This window comes from Macaca thibetana, chromosome 1 (assembly GCF_024542745.1).
Source record: "Macaca thibetana thibetana isolate TM-01 chromosome 1, ASM2454274v1, whole genome shotgun sequence".
Classification (NCBI taxonomy): Eukaryota; Metazoa; Chordata; class Mammalia; order Primates; family Cercopithecidae; genus Macaca; species Macaca thibetana.
In genome coordinates, this window is record NC_065578.1 from 112,142,738 (window position 1) to 112,161,928 (window position 19,191).

The window sequence follows — 19,191 nt, forward strand, 5'->3', positions numbered from 1 at the left end:
AGTATGTTTGGAATTTTGTGTGCATTTCCATCCCCCTTTTTTTCTGAAATTATATTATATATACTGAATTCACCTAGTTTGTGTTCTGCATTTTTCTTTTCTTTTTCTTTTTTTTTTCAGATGGAGTCTCGCTCTGTCACCCAGGCTGGAGTGCAGTGGCACAATCTCCGCTCACTGCAACCTCCGCCTCCTGGGTTCAAGTGATTCTCCTGCCTCAGCCTCTCGAGTAGCTGGGATTACAGGCACGTGCCACCACGCCCCGCTAATTTTTTGTATTTTTAGTAGAGACGGGGTTTCACCGTGTTAGCCAGGATGGTCTCGATCCCCTAACATCATGATCCACCTGCCTCGGCCTCCCAAAGTGCTGAGATTACAGGCGTGAGCCACAGCGCCTGGCAAGTGTTCTGCTTTTTTCATGTAACGTTGTAGTATGCTTGTAAGTATCTTTCCAGCTGGGCATGGTGGATCACACCTGTAATCCCAGCACTTTGGGAGGCCGAGGCTGGTGGATCACCTGAGGTCAGGTGTTTGAGACCAGCCTGGCCAACATGGCAAAACCCCGTCTCTACTAAAAAACACAAAAATTACCAGGGCATGGTGGTGCACGCCTGTAATCCCAGCTACTTGGGAGGCTGAGGCAGGAGAATCACGTGAACCCAGGAGGTGGAGATTGCAGTGAGCCGAGATCACACCATTGCACTCCAGCCTGGGCAACAAACAGTGAAACTCCATCTCAAAAAAAAAAAAAAAAAAAAAAAGACTGACAATATCAACTGCTGACAAGGATGCAGAATACCTAGAATTCTCACACATTGCTAGTGGAATTACAAAATTACAGCCACTTAAAGAATAGTTTGGTAGTTTCTTATAAACATGCAGGAGTGTTCGAGGATTCGCTTTGTATATTTAAAGTTGGAGTTTGTTGCTAAAGATGGCAGACCCAGATGTCCTCACTGAAGTTCCAGCAGCATTGAAGCGGTTAGCCAAGTATGTGATCCGGGGATTTTATGGCATTGAGCATGCCTTGGTCTTGGAGATCTTGATCAGGAACCCCTTTGTGAAAGAGGAGGATATGCTGGAGCTGCTCAAGTTTGATCGGAAGCAACTTCGATCAGTTTTGAATAATTTAAAGGGAGACAAGTTTATCAAATGCAGAATGAGGGTAGAGACTGCTGCAGACAGCAAAACCACTCGCCATAATTACTACTTCATCAATTATTGTACTCTTGTTAATGTAGTAAAATATAAATTGGACCCCATGAGAAGGAGTATTGAGACTGATGAGAGAGATTCGACCAACCAGGCTTCCTTCAAATGTCTTGTCTGAGTAGTACTTTCACAGACTTAGAAGCTAATCAGCAATTTGATCCTATGACAGGTGAGGTTTATCCAGTTCGTGAATCTTTAAAATAAAGTGTGTACTACCCTTTTTCTTAAATTGACTCATCTAATTTTTAAACCATCATATATATTACTATAAAAGTGAACGGATCAGTGTAAGTCACAGCATACAGTCAGTCTTACTCTCCTGTTTGGCTGTCACACTTCTTTGAGAAGCCTTTGCAGAGCCTTTTACTTCACAAGGAAGTTTCTCACTTATGGCCCTCCTGCCTCTGCCCACCCTCCTTGTTTACAACTGCAGCCTAATCTGAAGGGTTGATTTCTCTACCAGTTTGAGGCTATTCTAATTTTATTTTTGACCTCTAGACAGTTGCAATACAGTGTATTTAAATGCTTTGTTAGTGGAAGTAGAAAGTGGTATCAGGAGTATATAACTAGGGCATATAATGTGGATTTGGGGAAGGCCTCTGGAAGAAGTTAACATTCGAGACCTAAAAGATAGTAAGAGTAAGCCAGATGAAATAAGAGGGGAATTCTTTCCAAGATAAGACATTTAGTGTCTTTTAGATACACAGTATTATTGGAAGAAAATTGTCAAGATGATGTATAATTGGCCTGATTTGATTGAATAGTTTTAAGGATTTTTCTTAACACAGTTTAGAAAGCATGCATTTTCTGAAAATACAATATGTCTAGCATAAACATGAGAAACTTTAAAGTTCTGAGTTATATAGTTATTTTATCTTGTTTTCTGTTTACACAATAAAAAGAGACTATAGTTTTGCTAAATACTCAATAAAATAAAATAAAATAAAATAAAGTTAAACATGCATTTGCCATATGACCAGCAATCCCGATCCTAGCCATTTACGCAAGAGAAGTGAAACCACATGTCTATCAAAAGATCTCTATGTGAATGTTTATGGCAGCTTTATTCATAATAAACAAAAGATGGGAAAACTCAACTGTTCAGCAACTGGTGATTGGATGTACAAATTATAATTTGTCCATACAAAGGAATACAATTCAGTAATAAAAAGCAACAACACAGATGAATGCTAAAACATGATGCTGTGTGAAAGCAGCCAGACACAGAAGGCTACTCTGAACTGTTTTTGCTCACAACACTTCTGACAACCGGTTCTCCAACTCTCCAGACACCAAGTGGGTGTCACTACAATTCAGTTCAGTTCTGCCACTAACTACCCAGAGTTTGTGTCAGACTGCACAGGCTTAAAGGCTCAGTCCCACAAGACTGCTTTCACTGCAGATGCTATTTTCAAGTACCAGGCTGCCACTTGGGCTTCTAAGATCAACTGGCTATAAGTTGGGGGTTCCTGTGACCCTGATCCAATGATTGTGCTACTTGTCAAGTTCAATAATTTGCTAAAACAGCTCACAAAACTCAGAGAAACATGTTACATTTACTGGTGGTTTTTTTTTTTTTGAGACAGAGTCTCGCCCTGCTGTCACCCAAGCCGGAGTGCAGTGGCATGATCACAGCTCACTGTAACCTTGAACTCCTGGGCTGAAGTGATCTTGCCTCAGCCTCCTCAGTAGTCTGGCTAATTTATTAAAAAACTTATTTTGTAGAGAAGGGACATGCACTCGTTTATTATATAGCATACAACTCAGGAACAGCCAGACGAAGAGCTGCACAGGGCAAGATATGGGGAAGGGGCATGGAGCGTCCATGCACTCTCTGGGCATACTACCCTCCTGGTACCTTGATGTGTTCACCAACCCAGAAGCCCTCCAATTCTTATTGTTCAGGGGTTGGTTGGTTGGTTTTTGAGATGGAGTCTTGCTCTATTGCCCAGGCTAGAATGCAGTGGCGCCATCTTGACTCACTGCAACCTCCACCTCCTGGGTTTAAGCGATTCTCCTGCCTCAGTCCCCTGAGTAGCTGGGATTATAGGCGTGGGTCAACATGCCTAGCTAATTTTTGTATTTTTAGTACAGATGGGGTTTCACCATGTTGGCCAGGCTGGTTTCGAACTCCTGGCCTCAAGTGACCTGCCCTACTCGGCCTCCCAAAGTGCTGGGATTTCAGGTGTGAGCTACTGCACCTGGCCTTTTCAGGGGTTGTTTGCTTTTTGAGGCAGAGTCTCACTTTGTTGCCCAGGCTGGAGTGCAGTGGCATGATTTCAGGTCACTGCAACCTTCACCTCCCGGGTTCAAGTGGTTCTCCTGCCTCAGTCTCCCAAGTAGCTGAGATTGCAGGCACACACCATGATGCTGGGCTATTTCTTTTTATTTTTAGTAGAGATGGGGTTTCACCATGTTAGCCAGGCTGGTCTTGAACTCCTGGGCTCAAGTGATCCACCCGCCTCGGCCTCCCAAAGTGCTGGGATTACAGGCATTGTACCTGGCCCCTGTTCAGGGGTTTTAATGGAGGTTTTATTACATGGGCAAAATTGATTGAAACTTTGGCCTTGGTGATTGACCTCAACATCCAGCCCCATTTCCCTCCCCAGGGTTCAGGAGGTGAAGCTGAACATTCCCATTCCACTCCTAGGTCTTCCTGGAAACCAGCCCCCTCTGCCTCCTGGGTTCAAGAGATTCTTCTGCCTCACCTCTCGAGTAGCTGGGATTACAGGCACCCAACACCACGCCTGGCTAATTTTTGATTTTTAGTAGAGACGGGGTTTCGCCATGTTGGCCAGGATGTCTCGAATTCCTGACCTCAGGTGATCCACCTGCCTCAGCCTCCCAAAGTGCTGGGATTACAGGGGTGAGCCACCGCGCCTGGCCTTTTTTTTTTTTTTTTTTTTTCTGAGACGGAGTTTCGCTCTTGTCTCCCACGCTGGAGTGCAGTGGTGCAATCTCAGCTCACTGCACCCTCCACTTCCTGGGTTCAAGCAATTCTCCTGCCTCAGCCTCTTGAGTAGCTGGGATTACAGGCATCCGCCACCATGCCCGGCTAACTCTTGTATTTTTAGTAGAGATGAGGTTTCATAGTGTTGGCCAGGCTGGTCTTGAACTCCTTGACCTCAGGTGATCCACGCACTTCAGCCTCCCAAAGTGCTGGGATTACAAGTGTGAGCCACTGCGCCCAGCCAATTTTTTGGTTTTTTTAATTGACAAATAAAAATTGCATATATTGGCCAGGTGCAGTGGCTCACACTTATAATTGCAGTTCCCAGCAATTTACTTGGAGATGGTACCATAAAGCCCCCACGTTTGTCTGGTAGATAACGCCCAGAGCCCCCTTACCTATCACTTTGTGATGAATTTAAAGCCCCTGCACCTGGAACTGTTTGTTTTCCTGTAACCATTTGTCTTTTTAACCTTTTTGTCTGTTTCTCTTCTGTAAGATTGCTACAGCTAGAATCCCCTTCCCCTCTCTAAACCAAAGTATAAAAGAAAATCTAGCCGCTTCTTTGGGCCGAGAGAATTTCGTGCGTTAGCCGTCTCTCAGTCGCCGGCTAATAAAGGACTCCTGAATTCATCTCAAAGTGTGGCATTTCTCTCTGACTCGCTCAGGTACAACATATACATGGTGGAATGGCTAAATCAAGCTAATAAACATATGCATTACCTCACATACTTTTATTACTTTGGGGTGAGAACATTTATAATCTATTCTCTTGGCAATTATCAGGTATATGTTTTTTTGTTTTGTTTTGTTTTGTTTTTGTTTTTGTTTTTGTTTTTTTTGAGACGGAGTCTCGCTATGTCGCCCAGGGTGGAGTGCAGTGGCCGGATCTCAGCTCACTGCAAGCTCCGCCTCCCAGGTTTTTACGCCATTCTCCTGCCTCAGCCTCCCGAGTAGCCAGGACTACAGGCGCCCACCACCTCGCCCGGCTAGTTTTTTGTATTTTTTTAGTAGAGACGGGGTTTCACCGTGTTAGCCAGGATGGTCTCGAACTCCTGACCTCGTGATCCGCCCGTCTCGGCCTCCCAAAGTGCTGGGATTACAGGCTTGAGCCACCGCGCCCGGCCTCAGGTATATGTTTTTATTGACTATAGTCGCCAGTTATACAACAGATCTCTTAAACTTATTCCTCCTAACTGAAATGTTGTATCCTGGCCGGGCGCCGGGGCTCATGCCTGTAATCCCAGAACTTTGTGAGGCCTAGGCAGGTGGATCACGAAGTCAGGAGTTCAAGACCAGCCTGGCCAAGATGGCGAAACCCCATCTATACTAAAACTATAAAAATTAGCCAGGTGTGGTGGCAGGTGCCTGTAATCCCAGCTACTCAGAAGGCTGAGGCAGGAGAATCGCTTGAACCCAGGCGGCAGAGGTTGCAGTGAGCTGAGGTCATGCCACTGCACTCCAGAGCAACAGAGTGAGATTCCATCTCAAAAATGAAAAAAAGATATGTATCCTTTGACCAACATCTCCCCATTCTCCCCTTCTTCACCCTCAGCCCTTGACCATCACTATCCTCTGTTTCTATGAGTTGTACTTTTTTAGATTCTACATATAAGTGAGATCATGTAGTATTTGTGTTTCTTTGCCTGGTTTATTTTACTTCACACAATGTCCTCCAGGTTCATCCATGTTGTCACAAATAACAGGATTTCCTTTTTTTTTTTGTGAGACACACACAGTCTCACTCTGTCACCCAGGACGGAGTGCAATGGCATGATCTCAGCTCACTGCAAGTTCCGCCTCCTGGGTTCACACCATTTTCCTACCTCAGCTTCCTGAGTAGCTGCGACTACAGGTGCCCGCCACCGTACCTGTCTAATTTTTGTATTTTTAGTAGAGACAGGGTTTCACCATGTTAGCCAGGATTGTCTAGATCTCCTGACCTCGTGATCTACCCACCTTGGCCTCCCAAAGTGCAGGATTTCCATTTTTTAAGGCAAAATAGTATTCCACTGTGTATACATACCACTAGATACAATTTTTGATCTATTTTGTACCGAATACTTTCATAAGCTTCTTGTGTCCTTACTTTAGCATTCCTTCGTTTCATCATCCAGTGTTCAAATTATTGAAAATGCATTCCTGAATGCATTCTTCCCTTTACTTTTTTCTGGATTTTCTTCCTCTCATGCAGGCCATTTACTCCTTTCTATTTTGATTCAGTGACTCCATTTCTTCTGCCTACTTTGTCTTAACAAATGTTGGCAAGTGACCCAAAACATAACTTGACCTGACTTGAATAAAAAGAAAATGCAGGCCAGGTACAGTGGCTTACACCTGTAATCCCAGCACTTTAGGAGGCCAAGGCAGGAGAATCATTTGAGACCAGGAGTTCAAGACCAGCCTGGGCAACACAGTCAGATACTGCTTCTACTACAAAAAAAAAAAAAAAAAAAAAAATCAAAAAATTAGCCAGGTATGGTGGCAAGCCTGTAGTGCCAGCTGCTCAGGAGGCTGAGGTGGGAGGGTGGCTTGAGTTCAGGAAGTTGAGGTGGGAAGGTGGCTTGAGCTCAGGAAATTGTGGCTGCAGTAAGCTGTGATCATGCCACTGCACTCCAGCCTGGGCAATAGAGTGAGACCTTGTCTCAAAACGAAAAAGAAAATGCGTTTGGCTCATGTAACTGAGAAATCTAAAGTGGGGTTCTGGTTTTAGGCACAGTTGAATGTAAGGACCAAATAATATTGGTTCTACTTTCTTCTGTGTTGGTTCCACTTTCAGACATGCCCTCAATTCACTGGTGCAAGAATTGCTAGTAACTCCAACTTTATACACTCTCCTATAACAATTCCAGCTTCTTTCCCGGCAACAGAATTACCAGAATGAACATACTGGGAATATAACTAGCTTTGAGTAAGTACTTGGTTCACTCAAGGCTAATCACTGTGTAAGCTTTGATTGGCAGGATCTAATTTGCATGCTTACTCCTGAAGCCTGGGGTCTAGTGGATAGAATGTAAAGCCGAAGTTTTAAAGTGCTACAAAGGGTCTACATAATTTGCCCTGACTTCATCTCCTGCATTTATCCCTCCTGGATCATATTATTCCAACTACAATGGCCTTCTTACTATTGTTTGAGGATGTCAAGTGTGTTCTTTAGGGTTTCTCAACCCTAAAGGGGTCAGGTCTGCCTGGAGTGTTTGTTTACCCAGGTATCACTTCAAATCAAATGTTTACATTATCAGGGAGGCTTTTCAGGGTCATCCTGGATCAAATGTCAACCTCTGACTTCCCACTCCATACCTTAATTTATCTTTCTCCATAGCACCTATCTAAAAGATTATCTAAATAAGCGTAAACATTCATATAGTGCTTTCTATGAGGCACGAATTAGATTAAGCAATTTACTTGATTAACTAATTTAATAATTTCAACAACCGTATAAAAAAGTACTATTACTCTTCCCAAATTAAGAGTAGGGGAGGCTGGGCACGGTGGCTCATGCCTGTAATCCCAGCACTTTAGGAGACTGAGGCAGGCAGATCACAAGGTCAGGAGTTTGAGACCAGCCTGGCCAACATGGTGAAACCCTGTCTCTACTAAAACTACAAAAATTAGCTGTGTGTGGTGACAGGTATCTGTAATCCCAGCTACTCGGGAGGCTAAGGCAGGAGAATCATTTCTGGGAGGCAGAGGTTGCAATGAGCCAAGATCACACTATTGCACTCTAGTCTAGGGAAGAGGACGAGACTTCTCAAAAAAAAAAAAAAAAAAAAAAAAAGATTAGGGGAAATTGAGGAACAGAAAGGTTAAGTAGCTTGCTCAGGATGTGGTGGAGTAGAAATTCAAACCTAATCAGAATGTCTCCCAAGTCTGTGCTCTTTAGCACTAGGCTATGTTTCCTCTTATTGTTCTCAGTCTCTCTCACGAAAAAAATATGGTGCATTAAAGCAGGACCTTTTTTTTTTTTTTGAGATGGAGTTTCACTCTTGTTGCCCAAGCTGAAGTACAATGGTGCGAACTCGGCTCACTGCAACCTCTGCCTCAGCCTTCCGAGTAGCTGGGATTACAGGTGCGTGCCACCACGCCAGGCTAATTTTTTGTATTTTTAGTAGAAATGAGTTTTCACCATGTTAGCCAGGCTGGTCTTGAATTCCTGACCTCAGTTGATCCGCCTGCCTCGGCCTCCCAAAGTGTTGGGATTACAGGTGTGAACCACTGTGCCTGGCCTAAAGCAGAAACTTTTTTTTTTTTTTTTTTGAGACAGAGTTTCACTCTTGTTGCCCAGGCTGGAGTGCAATGGCGCGATCTCAGCTCATTGCAACCTCTGCCTCCTGGGTTCAAGCAGTTCTCCTGCCTCAGCCTCCCAACTAGCTGGGATTACAGGCATGCACCACCACGCCCAGCTAATTTTTGTATTTTTAGTATAGATGCGGTTTCTCCATGTTGGTAAGGCTGGTCTTGAACTCCTGACCTCAGGTGATCCGCCCACCTCAGCCTCCCAAAGTGCTGGGATTACAGGTATGAGCCACCGTGCCCGGCCAGGAACTTTTTATAATACTGTATCTCTAGACTGTTAGCAAGCATGAAGATTAATTACAGGAGTTCACTTGACTGGGTTAAGGAATACCTACAGAACTGGTAAAGCCTGTAATCCCAGTACTTAGGGAGGCCAAGGTGGGTAAATCACCTGAGGTCAGGAGTTTGAGACCAGCCTGGCCAACATGGCAAAACCCTGTCTCTACTAAAAATACAAAAATTAGCCAGGCGTGGTGGTGCGCATCTGTAGTCCCAGCTACTTGGGAGGCTGAGGCAGGAGAATTGCTTGAACCCAGGAGGTGGAGGTTGCAGTGAGCTGAGATCGTGCCACTGCACTCCAGCCTGGCAACAGAGTGAGACTCCGTCTCAAAACAAAAAAAAAACAAAAACATGCATCTCACACATACCCTTCTAAATCAATACTCTCTACACCCAAATCACATCTGTTTCAGTGGCATCATTACCATTTATGTGATGATTCGATCACCAACTCAAATCACTGGCCAAACCAGAAGCTGAGAGCCATCCTTCTGTCATTTGCCTTCATGCCCCATATCTGACCAATATGAATAGCTCCTGAACCTATCCTCCTCTCCACTCTCACAACCACTACACGAGATCGGGTCACCATTTCCTACAGTTTAATGCAACAGCTTCCTAGTTCGTTTCCCTGTCTTCCACCTTTCTGTCTTCCCCTGATTATTTTGATTATTCATCAGAATGAGTAAGATTATGCCATGAAGTACTTAGAAATACAATTTTCCATCCATTCCACTCATTGATGGAGCAGATAAACAGAGATAATCAAAAGTCCTTGAGAGAATAAGTATCTTCCATTTCCCCTGCAATAGTTATGATCAATGTAGAAGCCATTTCAAAGTTTCCCCAGTCTGGGGCTGGGCGCAGTGGCTCACACCTGTAATCCCAGCACTTTGGGAGGCCGAGGTGGGTGGATCACAAGGTCAAGAGATCTGAGACCATCCTGGCCAACATGGTGAAACCTCGTCTCTACTAAAAATACAAAAATTAGCTGGGCTTGGTGGTGTGCACCTGTAGTCCCAGCTACTCCGGAGGCTGAGACAGGAGAATTGGTTGAACCCGGGAGGCAAAGGTTGCAGTGAGCCGAGATCGCGCTACTGCACTCCAGCCTGGCAACAGAGCAAGATTCTGTCTCAAAAAAAAAAAAAAGATTCTCCAATCTGGGCTCCAATCTCCCAAAGTATAAGTCATCTTTGGTAAAGGACTCTGCTGACACTAGTTGGTTCTGATGAAGGAACCTGGGACCTAGCTTGGTTTCTTTTATTTACTGGAAAGTTGTGTCATATACTATAATATCCTTTCCCTAGGGTCTTTTTAGGTAGGGCTACCAAATCTTATTTTCTTTCACAACGACAGGCTTTTATAAGATTCACTTTGGGCGTGAAGGAGCTGGGGGTGGGGGGCAGGAAAAAAAGTCAAGTAAAATACTAGACGACCGTGTTTCACTCGTCCGTGTGAAGAGATCACCAAACAGGCTTTGTGTGAGCAACAAGGCTGTTTATTTCACCTGGATGCAGGTGGGCTGAGTGTGAAAAAGGAGTCAGCAAGGGTGGTGGGATTATCATGAGTTCTTGCAGGTTTTGGGATAGGTGGTGGAGTTAAGAGCGATGTTTTGGGGACAGAGGGTGGATCTCACAAAGTACATTCTCAAGGGTGGGGGAGATTATAAAGAACACTGATCAGTTAGAGTGGGATAGAAACAAATCACAATGGTGGAACGTCATCGGTTAAGCTATTTTCACTTCTGTGGATCTTCAGTTGCTTCAGGCCATCTGGATGTATATGTGCAGGTCACTGGGAATACGATGGCTTAGCTTGGGCTCAGAGGCCTGACAGACCCCAGCCCAGCCCTGCTATGGGTAGAGAGAGGTGCTAGAGGATGGTGTTAGAAGACACCAAGTGCCAGTGTGCAGCCTCCACTCCTTCAGCACTAAGCCACCGGCAGGCACAGCAAATCTCTGAGTAGCAAAGGAACCGTCAGACAGTAACAATGCGTCTGCATTCAAACTGCAACAATGCAAATGTCCATGAACATGATTATAAAGTTGTAGTTATAGTATATGGAGGGATTGATCCAGTTACAGGAATGGTTGTGAATATGATCAACCTCAGAAAGTATAAGGAGGAGGTGATTATGAAGCCCCTTGATCTTAAGAATCTGGACCTGGCTGTACCATATTTTGCAGATGTTATAAGCATGAAAGAAGAATGTAGTTGGATATATCTGGGGAAACATCCAGAAATTTTTTCCTTTAGAAGTTATTTATAAAATTGGTGGAGCATGGTGACTGACGCCTGTAATCCCAGCACTTTGGGAGGCTGAGGCAGGCGGATACTTCAGGCCAGGAGTCGAGACCAGTCTGGCCAACATAGGGAAACCCCATCTCTATTAAAAATACAAAAAAGGAGCCAGGCGTGGTGGCATGCACCTGTAATCCTGGCTACTTGGGAGGCTGAAGCAGGAGAATTGCTTGAACCCAGGAGGCAGAGGTTTTAGTGAGCCGAGATCACGCTGTTATACTTCAACCTGAGCAACAGAGTGAGACACCGTCTCAAAAAGAAACAAAAAAAAAAATAACAAGTATATGAAACTGACAGTAGCCAGGTGCGGTGGCTCACACCTGTAACCCCAGCACTTTGAGAGACCGAGACAGGCAGATTACCTGCGGTCAGGAATTGGAGACCAGCCTGGCCAACATGGTAAAACCCTGTTTCTACTAAAATTACAAAAATTAGCCAGGTATGGTGGTGGGCACCTGTAATCCCAGCTACTCGGGAGGCTGAGGCAGGAGAATTGCTTGAACTCGGGAGGCAGAGGTTGCAGTGAGCTAAGATCAGGCCACTGCACTCCAGCCTGGGCAACAGAGTGAGACCTTGTCTCAAAACAAAAAAAAAAAAAAGAAAAGAAAAAGAAAAGACACTGGAAACTGAGAATAGTATTGTCTATACGGAAGAATAAACTCTTAGGGATTAACACTAGAAAAACTAATTTCTATATCTGAAAAACTCTTTGTCTCCTTGGAATATTAAGAAATCATTATGGCTGGGAACAGTGGCTCACCCTTGAAATCTCAGCACTTTGGGAGGCCCAGGCAGGTGGATCACCTGAGGTCAGGAGTTTGAGACCAGCCTGGCAAACACGGTGAAACCCTGTTTCTACTAAAAATACAAAAAATTAGCCAGGCATTGTGGTGGGCGCCTATAATCCCAGCTACTCAGGAGGCTGAGGCAGGAGAATCTCTTGAACCCAGGAGGCGGAGGTTGCAGTGAGCTGAGATCGTGCCATTGCACTCCAGCCTGGGCAACAAGAGTGAAACTCCATCCCAAAAAAAAAAAAAAAATTATTACATAATTGTTGCACCTCCTCACTATGTTCTAGAGTGCCTGATTTATTGAAATAATTTAAAAACCTGTTATAGATTTAAATCTATTTTAAAACCAAATTTATAATGTATCCTGAATATTTAGAGACATTCATACCTAAAGATTAAAAATCAACTTATTTTTCAGTGGATTACATAAAGTCCTCATTTATACTACTCTTTTTTTTTTTTTTTTTTGAGATGGAATCTAACTCTGTCGCCCAGCTGGAGTGCAGTGGTGCGATCTCGGCTCACTGCAACCTCTGCTTCCTGGGTTCAAGTGATTCTCCTGCCTCGGGCTCCCGAATAGCTGGGGTTACAGGCGCTCACCACTATGCCCAACTTTTTGTATTTTTAGTAAAGATGGGTTTCACCACGGCCAGGCTGGTCTCGAACTCCTTACCTCAGGCTGTCCACCCGCCTTGGCCTCCCAAAGTGCTGAGATTACAGGGGTGAGTCACCACACCTGGCCATACTATTCTATTGTCTTTTAATCTAACATCTCAGATTTACATTCAAGAGAACTAAATGTGTGTTAAAGTGACTCACAAGTCTGTGGTCTTAAACTGTTTTGTCCCAAAAGAACTTTGGAATATATATATATCCCCTTACACATTGCTTACTAAAATGTGCTGTTTAATAGTTGCAAAGATATGATTTCTGGCATATTGTATATTGTGTTATAAGTGCTTTAAATATATCTTTGTCAAGACCTCAGTGCTTTGCTCACTTGGTTTATGGAAAAGGGCCACTTACTGGCCAGTCTTCAAAAGGTGTGAACTCATTTGCATTCAAAGCAGTGAGTTGATAAACATTTCTGTTATAACCGTCACTTTCAAATTCTAAGCATGATAGAAGGTAATCACATACATAAAAGGTAGAAGTTTGATGCTTAGGTGAAATAAGTTTGTCTCCTTCAATATTTTTCTCTCCAGAGCTAAACATTTTCTACCCAAAGGTTTTGTTTGGTATTTGTTGTTGTTGTTTTGTTTTTTTTGAGGCGGAGTCTCTCTGTGTCGCCCAGGCTGGAGTGCAGTGGCGCGATCTCGGCTCACTGCAAGCTGCACCTCCCGGGTTCACGCCATTCTCCTGCCTCAACCTCCTGAGTAGCTAAGACTACAGGCACCCGCCACCACGCCCAGTTAAATGTTTTTTTGTATTTTTTTAGTAGAGATGGGGTTTCACCGTGTTAGCCAGGATGGTCTCTATCTCCTGACCTCGTGATCTGCTGGCCTAGGCCTCCCAAAGTGCTGGGATTACAGGCGTGAGCCACCGCGCCCGGCCCTCCCCAAAGGTTTTGAACTGGAATGAGTGAGTTAGCCTTTCTTTTGTACCGAGAGAGAAGATTTGTGTAATAGAGTTGTGAAAGAAGTCCTGAGGCACCCATTCCTTTTTTTTTTTTTTTTTTTTTTTTGGAGACAAGTCTCACTCTGTCGCCAGGTTGGAGTACAGTGCTGCAGTCTCAGCTCACTGCAACCTCCACCTCCCGGGTTCAAGCAATTCTCCTGCCTCAGCCTCCTGAGTAGCTGAGACTACAGACGTGAGCCACCACGCCCAACTAATTTTGTATTTTTAGTAGAGACGAGGTTTCACCATGTTGGCCAGGCTGGTCTCTCCTGACCTCAAGTGATCCACCCGCCTCGGCCTCCCAAAATGCTGGGATTACAGGCATGAGCTACCATGCCTGGCCCTGTTCCCTGTTTTCTTTCTTATTATTTATGTATTTTTTGAGACGGAGTCACCCAGGCTAGAGTGCGTGGCGCCATCTTGGCTCACTGCAACCTCCACCCTCCGGGTTTCAAGTGATTACCCTGCCTCAGCCTCCCGAGTAGCTGGGATAGCTGGGATTAAAGGTGTAAGCCACCATGCTCGGCTAATTTTTGTATTTTTAGTAGAGACGGAGTTTCACCATGTTGTCCAAGCTGGTCTCGAACTCCTGACCTGAAGTAATCCACCTGCCTCGGCCTCCCAAAGTGCTGGGATTACAGGCATGAGCCACCACGCCAGGCCTGTTTAGTTTTCTACAGGACAAACCACAAATAGCAACACAGTCCAATCACAAAAGAGGAAGGTAAGTTTTTGCATTTCTAATTTGCAGAGCAGGTATTCCAAATCTGACATTCATTGACCTCTACATGGGTTGCTGAAATTGGCGTGACAAAGGCCTGAATCTTTTTTTTTTTTCTGAGATGGAGTCTCGCTCTGTTGCCCAGGCTGGAGTGCAGTGGCGTGATCTCGGCTCACTGCAACCTCCGCCTCCCAGGTTCACGCCATTCACCTGCCTCTGCCTCCCGAGTAGCTGGGACTACAGGCGCCTGCCACCTCGCCAGGTTAATTTTTTGTATTTTTAGTAGAGATGGGGTTTCACCGTGTTAGCCAGGATGTTCTCGACTCTTGACCTCATGATCTGCCCGCCTCGGCCTCCCAAAGTGCTGGGATTACAGGTGTGAGCCACTGCACCCAGCCAAAGGCCTGCATCTTAAAGTGAGTTACTGAAGACAAAGTTTGGCGATAATTTAAGTAACGTGACTGATGCGTCTGACTGCGACCACATAGGAAGGGTACTCCACAGGTCACAATAATTACCCCAAAATTAACTGAAGATGCCCACTGTTACTCGTATTTAACCATGTGTTAACCATGTAGTTATGGAAACTACAATGATGGTCACTACCTTAAAGAAACAATCTTGGGCTGGGTGCGGTGGCTCACAACTGTAATCCAGCACTTTGGGAGGCCAAAGAAGATGAATCACCTGAGGTCAGGAGTTCGAGACCAGCCTGGCCAACATGGTGAAACCCCATCTCTACTAAAACTACAAAAAATTAGCTGCACATGGTGGCAGACACCTGTAATCCCAGCTACTTGGGAGCCTGAGGCAGGAGAATCACCTGAACCGGGAGGCGGAGGTTGCAGTGAGCCAAGATGGCTCCACTGCACTGCAGCCTGGGCAACAAGACCGAAACTCCGTCTAAAAAAAAAAAGAAAGAAAAGAAACTTACAATCTGTTAGAGGAGACAGCAAACAAAAATAATACAAGGTTCACATACTACAACGCAGACGGGAAGGAATTAGAAGAGAATTTCTATGGGCAGAGCAAAGTCTTGGGTCACGGGAATCACGAACTGGGGAGAATTATTTGTCAGGTTTAATTAAAGGAAAAGGAACAAATAGAGTTTAAAGATTAGAAGGTTACAGGTGGCACGCCACAATCCCCAAAACAAACCCCACCTCGTCCCAGCCCCAGTCATCTCCCAAGGGGGTATATCTTGCCCAGAGAGCCTGGAAGGCAGGGGCATTTGTTTTTACAGCTCAGTCACTATTATTCCAGCCAAAAAAAAGCACTTCCTGTGAGGATGAAGTGATTACCCCAGGTCACCTGGCCACATTCCTCTCCTGGAGCCGGTGCCGGCCGCCCCTCCACCAACGCCGCGCTCCGAGGTCACGCAGCTGCCTGCGACCACGAAGTCCTCAGTGAGGCTGCCTCCCACGCCCTGGAGACGTGGTCTCCCCTCCCGCGAGGGTCCCTCTGACCCCACCCGGGCAACTAGGGCACCGCAGGCTGTTACCCAACTAACCATCAAGTGCGGCGCCGAGCGCGTGCGTGGCGTGGCGTGGCGCGGAGGGGCGCGGCGGGGCTGGGCTGCGCTCTAGGCACCATGCGGTCCCCACGCCTAGAGCTCACCTGACTGCGATTGAAGGGACCACTCGGCAGCCTGATAACGCGCCCCCGGCCGAGCCTGCGCAATGGGGGCGCAGTCGGCCCTCGCGCCCTCTGCTCCCCAAACAAGCGCGTGGAAAGCTTGGTCCGGGCTTCTCACAGCCGCGCGCACAGACTTGTTCTCCCCCCGCGAGTCTCCCGGGAGCGTCGCGGCCACCTGCACTCGTCCGGCACACAAACGTCGGTCTCACCCCTCAGTTTCTGCCAGAGAAATAGGAAAAGTCACCTAGAGGCCTGACCCTGACGGGTGGGGGGAGACGAGCGCGCGGAGTAGCGGGAAGCGTCTGAGGAGCGGGGACTGGGCAGCGTTTGAATGGATGCGGGTGCCGCTGGCACCCGGGAAGACGCCGGGGGCCGGCGCTGTGGAGCCGGGCACGGGCTGGGATGTGTTTGGATTCCAATCCGGGCCTGACACCAGTTGAGTGACCTCGGAAAGTTCCCCAACCCTCCGGGCCTGTTTCCTCCCTCTGAAGTGGCGACAGTAATAGAACTGACCTCGTAGGCTCATCGGGAGGCCCTGAAGGGGGAACCCATGCAACTTGCCACCGCAGAGCCAGGCCCGCGGCGGTTGGCGCCTGGTGGGTATTAAAGACAGTCGGGAAAGAAGAGCAGGTAAGAGGGCGGGAAGACTGGCCGGTGGGTTGGGTTGTGCACCTCGGCCACGTGGAGAAGCGAGAATGCAGGGGCCGGACGCCTATGGACGATGCGTGTGTGGGGCCGGATAGAATCGTGGCAGGCGGCGCTGGGGCTGATGCGCCTCACCCGGATTAGCCTCTGTAATCCTCACAGCCCTGTGAAGTGGGCGCTGCCGTGAACATTTTGTAAATAAGGGACCCGAGGCTCAGAGAGGTGAAGTAACTTTCCAGACGGCCCAGCTTGTCAGCGGCCAGCATTTGAAGTCACACCCCAGAGTCTGTTTTTATCGTAATAGCCGCTTTGACCGGATAACCAACGTGTGTGTGTTGAAGTGATCAGATGACCATGGAGTGTCTCTGATGTCCAGGACTTTGAGAAATACTGAAAAAGTATGAGGCAAGGCCCCTGCCTTCAAAGAGCTTGCAAGTTTTTGGGGGAGACTGAGTCAGGCACAAATTAACCAACATCTGTTGAGCACTTGACAGAACCCTGCCCTTCCTTGGTTGGTTAACTGAGTCAGGCACAAATTAACCAACATCTGTTGAGCACTTGACAGAACACTTGCTTGACAGAACCCTGCCCTTCCTTTCGTGTCTTCCTCCCTTCCAGGACTCACCCCCTCACTTACGCTCCCCCTCAGTTCTCTGCAGGCTACAGTCCTCCGCTCTACCAGCTGAGCTATCAAAGGGTGCACTTCCCCTTCAATTCTGGCCAACATAGTGAAACCCCGTTTCTACTAAAAATACAAAAATTAGCCGGTCATGATGGCATGCACCTGTAGTCCCAGCTACTCAAGAGCCTGAGGCGGGAGAATTAGTTGGACCTGGGAGGCGGATGTTGCAGTGAGCTGAGATCATGCCACTGCACTCTAGCCTGGGTGACACAGCGAGACTCTGTCTCAAAAAATAAAAAAATAGGCCAAGCGCAGTGGCTCACGCCTGTAATCCCAGTACTTTAGGAGTCCGAGGTGGGCGGATCACGAGGTCAGGAGTCCGAGACTAGCCTGGCCAACATGGTGAAATCCCGTCTCTACTAAAAATACAAAAACTAGCCTGGCATGGTGGCAGACACCTGTCATCTCAGCTACTCAGGAGGCTGAGGCAGGGAGAATCGCTTGAACTTGGGAGGCAGACGTTGCAGTGAGCGAAGATCATGCCATTGCTCTCCAGCCTGGGCGACTCTATCTCAAAATAAATAAATTAATTAAATAAATAGATAAATAAAAAATAAAACAAATGGTGGTGGGGCAACTGGGTATCCAGATGCAGAAGAATGAAGTTGCATGAAATTGACTCAAAATTCATCAATAACAGAGCTAAACTGTAAAACTCTTAGAAGAAAATATACAGATAATCTTTTTTTGTTTTTTTTTGAGACGGAGTCTCGCTCCATCGCCGGGGCTGGAGTGCAGTGGCACAATCTCTGCTCACTGCAAGCTCAGCCCCCTGGTACACGCCATTCTCCTGTCTCAGCCTCCCGAGTAGCTGAGACTACAGGCACCCACCACCATGCCAGGCTAATTTTTTTTTTTTTTTTTTTTTAGAGACGGGGTTTCACCATGTTAGCCAGGATGGTCTCGATCTCTTGACCTCGTAATCTGCCCGCCTCAGCCTCCCAAAGTGCTGGGATTACAGGCGTGAACCATCACGCCCAGCTAGATAATCTTTGTTACCTAAAATTGATAATAGATTCTTAGATACAATATCAGGGCACACCAAAAGAAAAAGTGAATAAATTGGACTTTATCAAGATTAAAAGCTTTTATGTATAGAGGGTATGATCAACACTGTGAAAAGACAAAGTACAGGATGGGACAAAGATTTGTAAACCATGTATCTGATAAGGGTGTAATATGCAGAATAGGCCAAGTGCAGTGGCTCACACCTGTAATCCTAGCATTTTGGGATGCCCAGGCTGGTGGATCACCTAAGGTCAGGAGTTTGAGACCAGCCTGGCCAACATGGTGAAACCCTATCTCTACTAAAAATACAAAAATTAGGCGGGTGGGGTGGAGGAGGCTGCTGTGCGCTGAGATGGCGCCACTGCACTCCAGTCTGCACAACAGAGGGAGACTCTGTCTCAAAAAAAAAAAAAAAAGCAGAATATATAAAGAACTCTTGCATCTCAACAACAAAAAGACAACTCAATTTTTTAAATGGGCAAATTATGTTAATAGACATTTCCCCAAAGAACATATACAAATAGCTAACAAGCACATGAAAAAATGCTCAGAATCATTAGTCATTAGAGAAAGCCACATGGAGATGCCGCTTCATATCCACTAGTGTAACTAAGTACCCTCATTTTCCTAAGAGATAGTTTATTTTTTTCCCCTCTCTTCTCATTCTCCTGGTTCCCCAGGTCCTACTTAGCCCCTTAGAAATGCAGGTATAGCCTTTTTCACCAGACACTCCCTACAGGGCAAGTTCATCTAACTCCTCAAGAGTTAACAGTCAATTTACAAACCAAAGCATGCCCGCTACAGAACTCTCACCTTTTAGGAGGTGACCTCAAGACAACAGCCTGCCCACAAAGCTGCCAGCAGTCACCAGCTCAACCACTGCATAGGTAAGGCACCAAGCTAACATGTGGACCCCCATCTTCCTTGTTTCGTCTCCTGCCTTTTAAAAGTGCCTGCTTTCTGCTCCAAAAGGGAAGCGGCACATGTAAAGGCAGGAGGCCTACGCCTCTTCCCCTAAGCAGACTTTGGAATAAATTACTTTCTTTGTATCAGGTCT

At 46.2% G+C, this 19,191-nt stretch overlaps 1 protein-coding gene and 1 pseudogene across 1 annotated transcript in view; both read right to left on the minus strand.

Annotated features, from left to right (window-relative positions):
* The window catches only part of ST7L (suppression of tumorigenicity 7 like), an 843,199-nt gene that overhangs the window by 296,801 nt on the left and 527,207 nt on the right, over nt 1-19,191 (minus strand). The window lies entirely within an intron of this gene.
* LOC126951079 (putative uncharacterized protein encoded by LINC01356) lies at nt 15,472-16,423 on the minus strand (annotated as a pseudogene).